Consider the following 10,150-nt stretch of genomic DNA (forward strand, 5'->3'; position numbering starts at 1 on the left):
TTTGAAAATCTCTACTCACATAGAGTGGGAAACAGAGAAAATGGACAGATTTCTAGAAATATATGAATTACCTAAGTTCAACCAAGAAGATATAGCAATTTTGAATAACCCAATATCAACTTTTTAAATTGAAAATGTAATTAAAAACTTACCTACAAAGAAAAGCCCAGGTCCTGATGGATTCACAGCTGAATTCTACAAGAAATTTAGAGAAGATTGGATGCCAGTACTCCTTAAACTCTTCAATAAAATAGAAAAGGAAGCACTCTTCCCTAACTCATTCCTGGAGGCAAGTATTACTCTGATACCAAAACCAGAGAAAGACCCAACCAAAAAGGAGAACTATAGGCCAGTCTCACTAACATTGATACAAAGATTCTCAATAAAATACTGCAGCAAATCATCAAGATTACACATCATGACGGAGTGGGATTCATTCCAGGAACGCAGGGATGAATCAATAAATGTAACACACTACCTCCACAGAGCCAAAAACAAAAACCAGATGGTCACCTCAATAGAAAAAATAAGCTTTCCGTAAAGTCAAACACATATTCATGATAAAAATCCTTCAGAAACTCAGAAAACACGGTGTCTACCTCAATCTTATAAAGGCTATCTATGACAAACCAACAACCAACATTATACTAAATGGACAAAAACTGAAAGCTTTCACTTCTCAAATAAGGAACAAGACAAGGATGGCCACTATCACCACTCCTATTCAATATGGTTCTGGAATACTAGCCAGAGCAATCAGACAAGAGAAATAAAAGGAATAAAGATAGGAAAGGAAGATGTTTGCAGATGTTTACAGATGACATGATACTCTATATAGAAAACCCAAAAAACTCCATTAAAAGACTACTAGGGGTAATAAACTCAGCAGTGTAGCTGGATATAAAGTCAATGCTCAAAAAGCAATAGCATTCCTGTACACAAACAAAAAACTCACTGAGAGAGAAGTTATGGAAATATCGCCTTTCACAATAGCATCTAAAAAATGAAATACTTAGGAATCAACTAAGAATGCAAAATACCTATATGCTGAAAATTATGATACATTTAAAAATGAGATTGAAGAGAATATTAGAAAATAGAAGGATATTCCTTGCTCTTGACTAGGAAGCACCAACATTATGAAAATGGTCATACTCCCAAAACTGTTATACAGATTTAATGCAATCCCAATCAAAATACCATTAACATACCTCACAGATCTAGAGAAAACACTCCTACAATTCATTTGGAAACAAAAGAAACCTAGAGTAGCAAAGGCAATTCTGGACAACAAAGGCAAGGCAGGAGGCATCTCAGTTCCTGACTTGAAACTGTACGACAAAGCCACAGTGATACAATCAACATGGGACTGGCAAAGAAATATACCTGAGAATCAATGGAACACATTAGAAGATGCAGCACACTACAAAGACATTCAGCCATCTGGTATTTGACAAAAGGGCTAAACATGTTCACTGGAAGAAGGATAGCTTCTTGTAATGGTGTTGGAAAACTTGGCTCTCCACATGCCAAAGATTGAAACAAGACCCATGCTTATCACCATGTGCAAAACTAAAGTCTAAATGGATCAAAAATCTAAATATTAAAACAGAGACACTAAATCTACTGGAAGACAAGGAAGGTAGAAGTCTTGGAGACATAGGAGTAGGCAGAGTTCATGAACAAAATGCAAACTGCAAGGGAAACACTTCAAAGAATCCACAACTGGGATCTCATATTATTGAAAAGTTTCTGCACTTCAAGGGAAATAACCAACAGAATGAAAAGAAAACCCACAGAATGGGAAAGAATTTTAGCCAGCAACCCATCAGACAAAGGACTTATACCCAGAACATATAAAGAACTGAGAAACATCAAGCCCCCAAATTCAAAGACCCTCTTCAAAAATAGGCATCTGAGATGAACATGCAGTTCTCAAATGACGATAAACAAATGGTAAGTAAATACATGAAGAAATGTTCACCATCACTGATCACTGAAGAAATGCAAATTAAAACAGCATTGAGATTTCATTTCACTCCAGAAAGAATGGCCGCCATCAAGAAATCAACTGATAACAAATATTGGTGAGACTGCAGAAAAAAAGAACACGGCTCCACTGTTGGTGGGAGTGTAGACTGGTGCAGCCACTATGGAAATCAGTATGGAGATTTCTCAGAAGAATAGGATTGGAAGTTCCATTCAATCCAGCTATTCCTCTCCTGGGTATTTTCCCAGAAAAACTGAAACAGTCATATCACAGTGATATATGCGCACCAATATTCATAGCAGCACAATTTGTAATAGCTAACTCTCGGAAACAACCAAAACACCCATCAACTACAGAGTGAATGAAAAAGATGTAGTATTTTTATACAATGGAATATTGCTCAGCTATAAAAAAGCATGATCTTGAGGCCTTCATAAGCAAATGGAGACAATTTGAGACTATCCTCATAAGTGAAATAAATAAGAATCGTGTTTATAAATGTCACATTGTGTCTCTAGTGTAAACACTAATAAGAACTGTAGGAACCCAAACTGTGTAATTGCTATTGTAAAAAGAGTGGAAAATAAATTGCTCTAAAGGATATAAATGCATGTATGTTTAAGTGTGCAAGATAGATAACCATATTACTAAGGTTTTTTTGGATCATTGGACAGAACTGTTTGTAGTCTCACTTTTGAATGTCCACTTTGTAAACTTTAATTTTGTAACTTGAACAACTATTTGTAAGAGGACAATATGTAATTTATCAACTAGTGAGTTCTTACTGTTTATTTTTTTAAATTATGTATTATCTCTACCCTTTTTTCTGTTTTGCTTTTTTCTCTTTAAATAAACTTTTTAAAAAAGAAAACAATACAACAAGATAATAGGAAATTAACAATGGCTCTCGCCTTCCCTTTTCAGACACCTCCACACCTTTCACTTTCACAACATCCATTGTGCATTTTGGATCCAAATAACTCCCTCAGTCTCTCATACTAAGGAGACAACAGCAATGTTCACCCATGTGACTCTGAACAATTTTACTCGTTTTACCTCCTGTACCACTGTTCGTGGATCTATGGTCATCTTTACTTCTCTCTAGAATGTCCTTTAGTATTCTTTGTAGAGTTGGTTTGGTGGTCATGAATTCCTTCAGTTATTCTTTGACATGTAACTATTCTGTTTCTCCGTTAATTTTGAAAGATAGTTTTCAGGGTACATCAATCTAGGCTGGAGGTTACATTCTTTCAGGGTTTGAAATACTTCATTCCAGCTTCTTCTTGACTTATAGTTCTGATGGGTTTTCCTTTATAGGTGATCTGTTTCTTTTCTCTAACAGCCTTTAATATTCTGTTCGTGTGCTGAGTTTCTGGGATCTTGATTATTATATGTCTGAGTATAGATTTATTTTGGTTATTGATAGTTTGAGTACTTTTTAAATTTTATTTAAGGAGGAAAAGAAAAAAACAGAAAAAGGATACAAGTTATACAGAATCTCAGAAAAAACAAACAGTAGGAAATCACTAGCTAACAGATTACATATTGTCATCTTAGAAATAGCTGTTCAAGTTACAAAATCAAAGCATACAAAGTGGATATTCAAACAATGAGACTGCAAACAGTTCTGTTCAATGATCCAACAAAACTCAGTAATATGGTTATCTATCTTATACATTTAAATATACATGCAGTTATATCCTTTAGAGCACTTTCTTTTCCTCTCTTTTGTACAATGACAATTACACATTTTGGGTTTATTATCCCGCAGTTCTTATTACTTTTTTTTAAAGAGACTAAAACCAAATGTGACATAACAAAATAGAGTCAGTCAAATCAAAACGATGGACATAATACATACTGTAAAAACAAAATACAAAGTGATCAACATTGATTACCATAATGCCTCTTGCTATCTTAAAAAGAATTGCCTATATCATCAGTTATAATAAAATTGAACAAAACAGTAAATAACAAAACCAATAAAACCAAAACATTACAGTACTTCAAAAGAACATAATAGTCAAACCAGAATGAGCATCATAATGAATCTTATTGTCTTCACAGTTGTTGCCTATACTCTCAAACTTGTTAGTATCAAGCAAAACAGAATAGAGGAAAATCAGTCAAAACAAGATGGTGAGAGCAATATAGGATTTCAAATCAAGTTAATAGGAAATCAAAGTGGGTTACTATAATATATCCTGCTATTTTTTTTATTTTTCCCTTAATTACAAAGATAAAAATAAAAAAGTAAGTAATAAAAAAGGAGATTGAGATAAAAGAGGACATAACAACAAAACAGCACAGGTCAAAACATAACCATTTAGGGGCTGGGGATTTAGCTCAGCAGCATAAGCGCATGCCTTGCAAGCAGGCAGTCGTGAGTTCAATCCCCGGTACTGATAAAAAGGAAGAAGACAAAAAAAAATAATAACCATTTAAGCAAAATAGTGTTTCACCACCAGATATCCTGACATAAAAGTAGTTACCATAGTGTTTCTTTCCTTAGAATCTTTGAGTATAACTTCGTATACTGTAGCATCAAACATATCAAGATAATGTAAAACCATTCAAGAGAATGACAGTATTACAGGGTATTTAGAACCAACTAACAGAAAATGAACAATGGTTTCTGTATAATCTCCTTGTCTATAAAAGTTTTTGTTTATATTATCACATATAATAAAATCCAATAAGATACAACATGTTAAGACTGATGGAGACAGAAGGAAAAAAGCTTGATGGGATTTCAAAACAAGGTGATATTAAATCAGCACTAGCTATTATGATGTCTTGTTTTCTCCAAAATAGCTGTTCCTACCATCCAACCTTCTCTGCCTCATTTCTGTTGAGCTCTTTTTCTGTCATTAGTTGTCAGTTTGTCTTCTTCATTTTGCTTTCTGCTCCATTCATTGTGACCTCTCTGCCAGTGTTTCTGGAATCTTGGTATTTTTCTTTTTTTAGAATGTCCTGCAGTATTCTCTGTAGAGTTGAATTGGTAGTTGCAAATTCTCCTAGTTCCTCTTTATCCTGGAAGCACCTTGTTTTTCCATCAATTTCTAGGGACAGTTGTGCAGGATATATCAATCTTGGCTGGAGGTTATTATCTTTCAAAGCTTGAATTATTTCCCTCCACGCTCTTCATGATTTGATGGTTTGTGCCGAGAAGTCTGCCGTAATTCTGATGGGTGTTCCCTTGTAAGTGATCTGTTTCTTGTCTCTGATGGCTTTTAATATTCTGTTCTTATATTGGATTTCTGGAATTTTGGTGATAATATGCCTGGGTGTTGTTCTGTTTGGGTTGTAGGTGGCTGGGGTCCTGTATGCCTCATACATCTGAGTATGTTTACCTTTTGCTAAATTAGGGAAATTCTCCTGGATTATTTCTGTGAGTAGACTTTGTAGTTCATTTGTTTGTAGATAGTTGATAGATCCTCTTATCATCTTCTAGCCTTTGTATTATTGCTGTTTGTTTTCTTGTTATTTTTAAGAAGTTTTTCATTTCATGCTCCCACATTACAAATCTGTCCTCCAATTCAGGTAATCTATCCTTAGTTTCTTTCAAGCTGTTATGCCAGCTTTCAATAGAGTTTTTAGTTTCCTGGTAATCTCTTTGAACCTGCTTCACGTATTCTATGTTTTCTCTATTTTCTCCATCAAACAATTCTCCCCTTTTTTTCTGTTCTTCCATTCCACCATCTGTTTTTTCTTGGGCGGTGCTTAGCATTTCTCTAACTATTCTACTTATATCTTGCTTTAGGTCATTAAATACTTCATTTTTGAACTCATCTCTGAGGCTCCAGAGATATCGCTTTATGTCTATAGGTGCCGTGTCTGATATTGCATGTTTTCTGTCCTCATTCTCCTTTGCATTTACTTTTCCTGGATTAGTGTTCTCTAAGGATTGGGGGCCGAGGACCCTTTCTTGTTGCTCCCTCTTCCCATACTTTTTGTTCCTTCCATACAAGCATATATAGGAGGCCCAGTTTCTTTCTTTGTCAGTTACAGTTTGTTTGAATTGCACTGGCTAGGTGTTCCCACCTACTTCAGTGTACTAGGGAGACACAGACCTGGGCAGCCTCTGCTGGGCTTGCCCCTCCAGGTCAGTCAACCTACTGAAGGCTTCACTGCTAGGGTGCACCACCAGGCACTGGGACCTGGTTTGGGCTAGCCTACTGGGTCTTAGTCCATGGCATCACCCAGGTCAGGGCTCCCTACCAATCCTGCTTGAGAGGGGAATATGAGACTAAAGTCACTGCAGCGTCCTGTTCTAGCTAGTCTGCTGGGTCCCAAAATATACTCTGTTGGAGCCTCTTTATCTATTGAGGGGTGTCCATTCCTCTCACTCACTGCAGGTCAATGCAGGGCTCCCCACCAGTCCTGCTCTCAACTCCGTTCTCCAATTCCCACTCTCAGAGGTTTCGCGTCTCTCTCCCTGCTGTGCCGATTCAGACTCAGCTGCACAGCAGGAAATTCAAATTGCGGCTTCCAGAGGCGCAGGTTCCAACTTCAGCACTGAGATTTTATCTGTTCCAGTTATAGCACCAGGATTGCATTTCCAGTTGGTTTCTCTCAGCTTAGTTCATTCCTTGGTCAGCAGGGTATATCTCCCCTTGCTTAGGACTCCTCACACTGCACCATTTCTGGGTTCTAAGCTGGCTTTCTCAGAGAGCCTCCATAGCTGCTGTTATCTATCTGCCATGTTCTCCCGGAAGTGATAGTTTGAGTTCTATATGCCTCACTTATCTGTAGGTCAGGTCTTTTTCCCATGCTTCAGAAGTTTTCTATTACTTCTGTAAATAGTCTTATTATTTAATTTGTGTTGACCCTTGCTTTTTTGCTGACATCTGTCACTCTTAAATTATTTTTCTTTGCATCATTTTGCAGCTGTTGAATTGTTATTTCTTGGTTCCTTGTTGTTTATGAAATCTTTCCTTTCACAGTCACTAGCTAAATACCTGCCTTCAAGGTCTGAAACCTTATCTTCAGTTTCTTTTGAGTGATTTTGCCAGCTTTTGATGGAGTTTTTAATATCCTGGATATCTCTTTGGATATGTTTCATGTATTTCATAACTCTCATAAATTGTTCATTAAGGTTTTCCTATGCTCCTCTATTTATCTATATCTTTTCAAAATACTCTCAGTAATTCTTTTTACTATGTTTTTCATTTCTTCTTTTACCTGAAATAATGTTTCTGATCTAATTTATTTTATAGCCTCATAAAGTTTCTTTACTTTGGTTGCCATTACTTCAGAAACTTTAGGTGTGAGACTTCCATTCTCTTCCATATTCACATCTTCTGGACTTGCTTTGCATGAGTTGGAGGCCAGAGATTCTTCATCTTGACATTTTCCTGCATTCTTCCAAAGAAGTGGGTTGTGGGTTCTCAGTCACTTCCCATGTTGGCTGTCTACCCACAATGTAGGGGAATGGATCAGGCACCTGGATTGCTCCTATCGTAGGTTTCCAGGGTGGGGCTGAAGTACAGGACTGGCTTCTCCAGACACACATAGCTACTCCAAGGCTCCCATAATGGTGGCAGCTGCACAGTAGCTTGACTGACTTGTTCCTCCCCTTGAAATGGTTATTGGTCCTGATGGCTGCTGGCAGGCTCATAGAGGCATCTATGTTTGGTTTCTTCTGGTGTTTACAGTTCTGTGCTAATGTCTATGCTGCATCTCAGAAATGTGTTGGGTATGGACCTGATCATGGCATCTATGTGCATCTGTGCACTGGGCTGTTGTCCTGGGTCTTGAGGTTTCCTTCAGTCTTACATTCTTACAACCAACCCACCCTCCAGGATGCAATGGGTGAGGCCCAGATCACAACTTATTTTCAATCAGGTCTAACCCTCTGGGATGGAATGGAGAAGCACCACAGCCTCACTATCCTCCAGCCTGGCCGCCCTCCAGGATGGAATGGAGGGGCACAGAGCATGGACTCAGCCTCTTCCAGCCAGTCCTCCCTCAGGGATGAAATCAAGACCACAATGTGAAATAAATCAGACATATAAGCTTAAATATCACATGATTTTGCTTATATGAGTAACCTAAAATATAAATTAAAAAATAAAATATCAATAATAGGAAAAACAGAGATAGCTGTTTTTCAAATAGCTTCCTATTTCCTTCCTTTGGTCTTCCTTCGAGACCAAAAGATAGAATGAAAAAAAAAGGATGAAGAAAGAACTGACATGTGTTATATACAGGTACCAACTCCACATGAGAATGTAATCATTATGTAATGCAAACACGTACTAATAAAAAAATAAAAACTGGGGTGGAAGGGGACGCTAACCATGATGAATCTTCAGGCTGCTCCATGTGAAGGGATTCCTTCCTCAAGAGACAGAAACTGTCCCTGCTGGGCAAGAAAGCATGTCAACAGCAACAGCCTCAGTGGTTCACAACACACAGGGTGACAGAAGGCAGATCCGCTGCACCCTGACAGAATGGCAGTCCTTAAGGGTCCTCATGTGAGCAGACTTTTACTAAAGTCTCATTGAAGACAGTGAGGAGAGCTAGCCAGCTACTGCTCTTCTAAAGTGTTTGGGATTTAGGACACAGAGATGGAAGTGAGAAGTGCCTCCCAGGCCCTCAAGAAGTCTCCAATTTGACACAGGCCAAATGTCAGAGCCTGAGGAACTTCAGGAGCATTTACTGCCCCAGGAATTGAAAGGGTTTGCAGCCAGCCACGCTTTGATGTGCACTATCCTCATCCCCATGACTAGGATTTTTCTGGAGAGCTAGAGAAAGAGGTGGGAATGAAGAACACACTCACACAAATTTAACTCATCTGTGAATGATTTTACATAATGACCATTACATAAAGCCTGAATGTTTAATAATAAATTATAAAATAGCATTTGGGGAATAACATTAACAAAAAAGATTTAAAAGGCTCAAGTTCTCTACTGTACAGATAGATAAACTCTAAGGAAGGTCTCATCTGCAACATTTGAATAAGTCCAAAAGCAGAATCATTGCTTTCTGCATGTTATTTAGACACATGGGGGTCGGGGGAACATTCACACAAGCAATTTTTCATATGTGTCTGCTAGCCTCTAGGTTAAGGATGGACCTCCTTCATAAGTGCTTGTGCATGACCCTTCCCCAGGAATGCACCAACAGCACACCCAGAGGAATTCCTGCTCCTTCTGGAGCAATACATTTCATGCCTCTGATTTTCCTTGTATCTAGAAATGCTTCCTACCTTTTACCATATGGTGAACACTGTTCAAATTATTTTCCTCAGGTGATTTTAATCCCTCTTCCTCCTCCTCCTCCTTCCTCTTCCTCTCCTTCTCCATCTCCTTCTCCTCTTTCTCCTTCTCCTTCTCCCTCTCCCTCTCCCTCTGCCTCTTCTTCTTCTTCTACTTTTACTTCTACTTCTTCTCTTTCTTCTTCTTCTTCTTTCTTCTTCTTCTTCTTCTTCTTCTTCTTCTTCTTCTTCTTCTTCTTCTTCTTCTTCTTCTTCTTCGTCTTCTTCCCATGAAAGAGTGTTGATTGCTCAACTCTCATTAGGTGACTCTACTGAAATATCATATCACACTGACCATATACTAGTTCTGGGAAGAGCAGGTAAAGCAAAACCAATCAAAGTTAGTGACAACAAACGTAGATTCAAATCTACCACTTCAGTTACCAACTAATGACCTATAAAATGAATTGCACCTGCAAATGTGTTTATTTCTAACAGTATCTTTTTGCTGTTGTTAAATCAATGGCAAACTTTTTAAAACTTCAGGAGTTTTAATTAAAATCTGATGAATGACAATGAGCTGGGACTGAAGAGGATTTATCCTTAAGCTCCTCTTTCATTTATTAGAATCTTTCCTGTCAGACTTTATTCATACACATTATCTGTGCCCTGCAGGCTTTTGACTTTCCAATTCCTGGTTTGAAAGATGTATAGATTTAACAAAGCCCCTCACCTTAGAGTTTTCTCAATGTTTAAAGTGAGAGTGATAAAGGCACTACTTACTTTGAAGGTCATTATATGATCTAGATACCAAATAGTAACTAGTACAATTGCTATTTTGTATTATTGATGACTATCAATATGGAAGATAAATTGTTAGGAAGGCCTCCATCCTCTCCACCTCTTACTAATCACACTGATATGTGTTCCTTGCCTTTATGTGTGAGTGGAACCTG

The sequence above is a fragment of the Cavia porcellus genome, unplaced genomic scaffold (assembly GCF_034190915.1).
Source record: "Cavia porcellus strain 051 isolate PalLab524CR breed Dunkin Hartley unplaced genomic scaffold, mCavPor4.1 scaffold_16, whole genome shotgun sequence".
Classification (NCBI taxonomy): domain Eukaryota; kingdom Metazoa; phylum Chordata; class Mammalia; order Rodentia; family Caviidae; genus Cavia; species Cavia porcellus.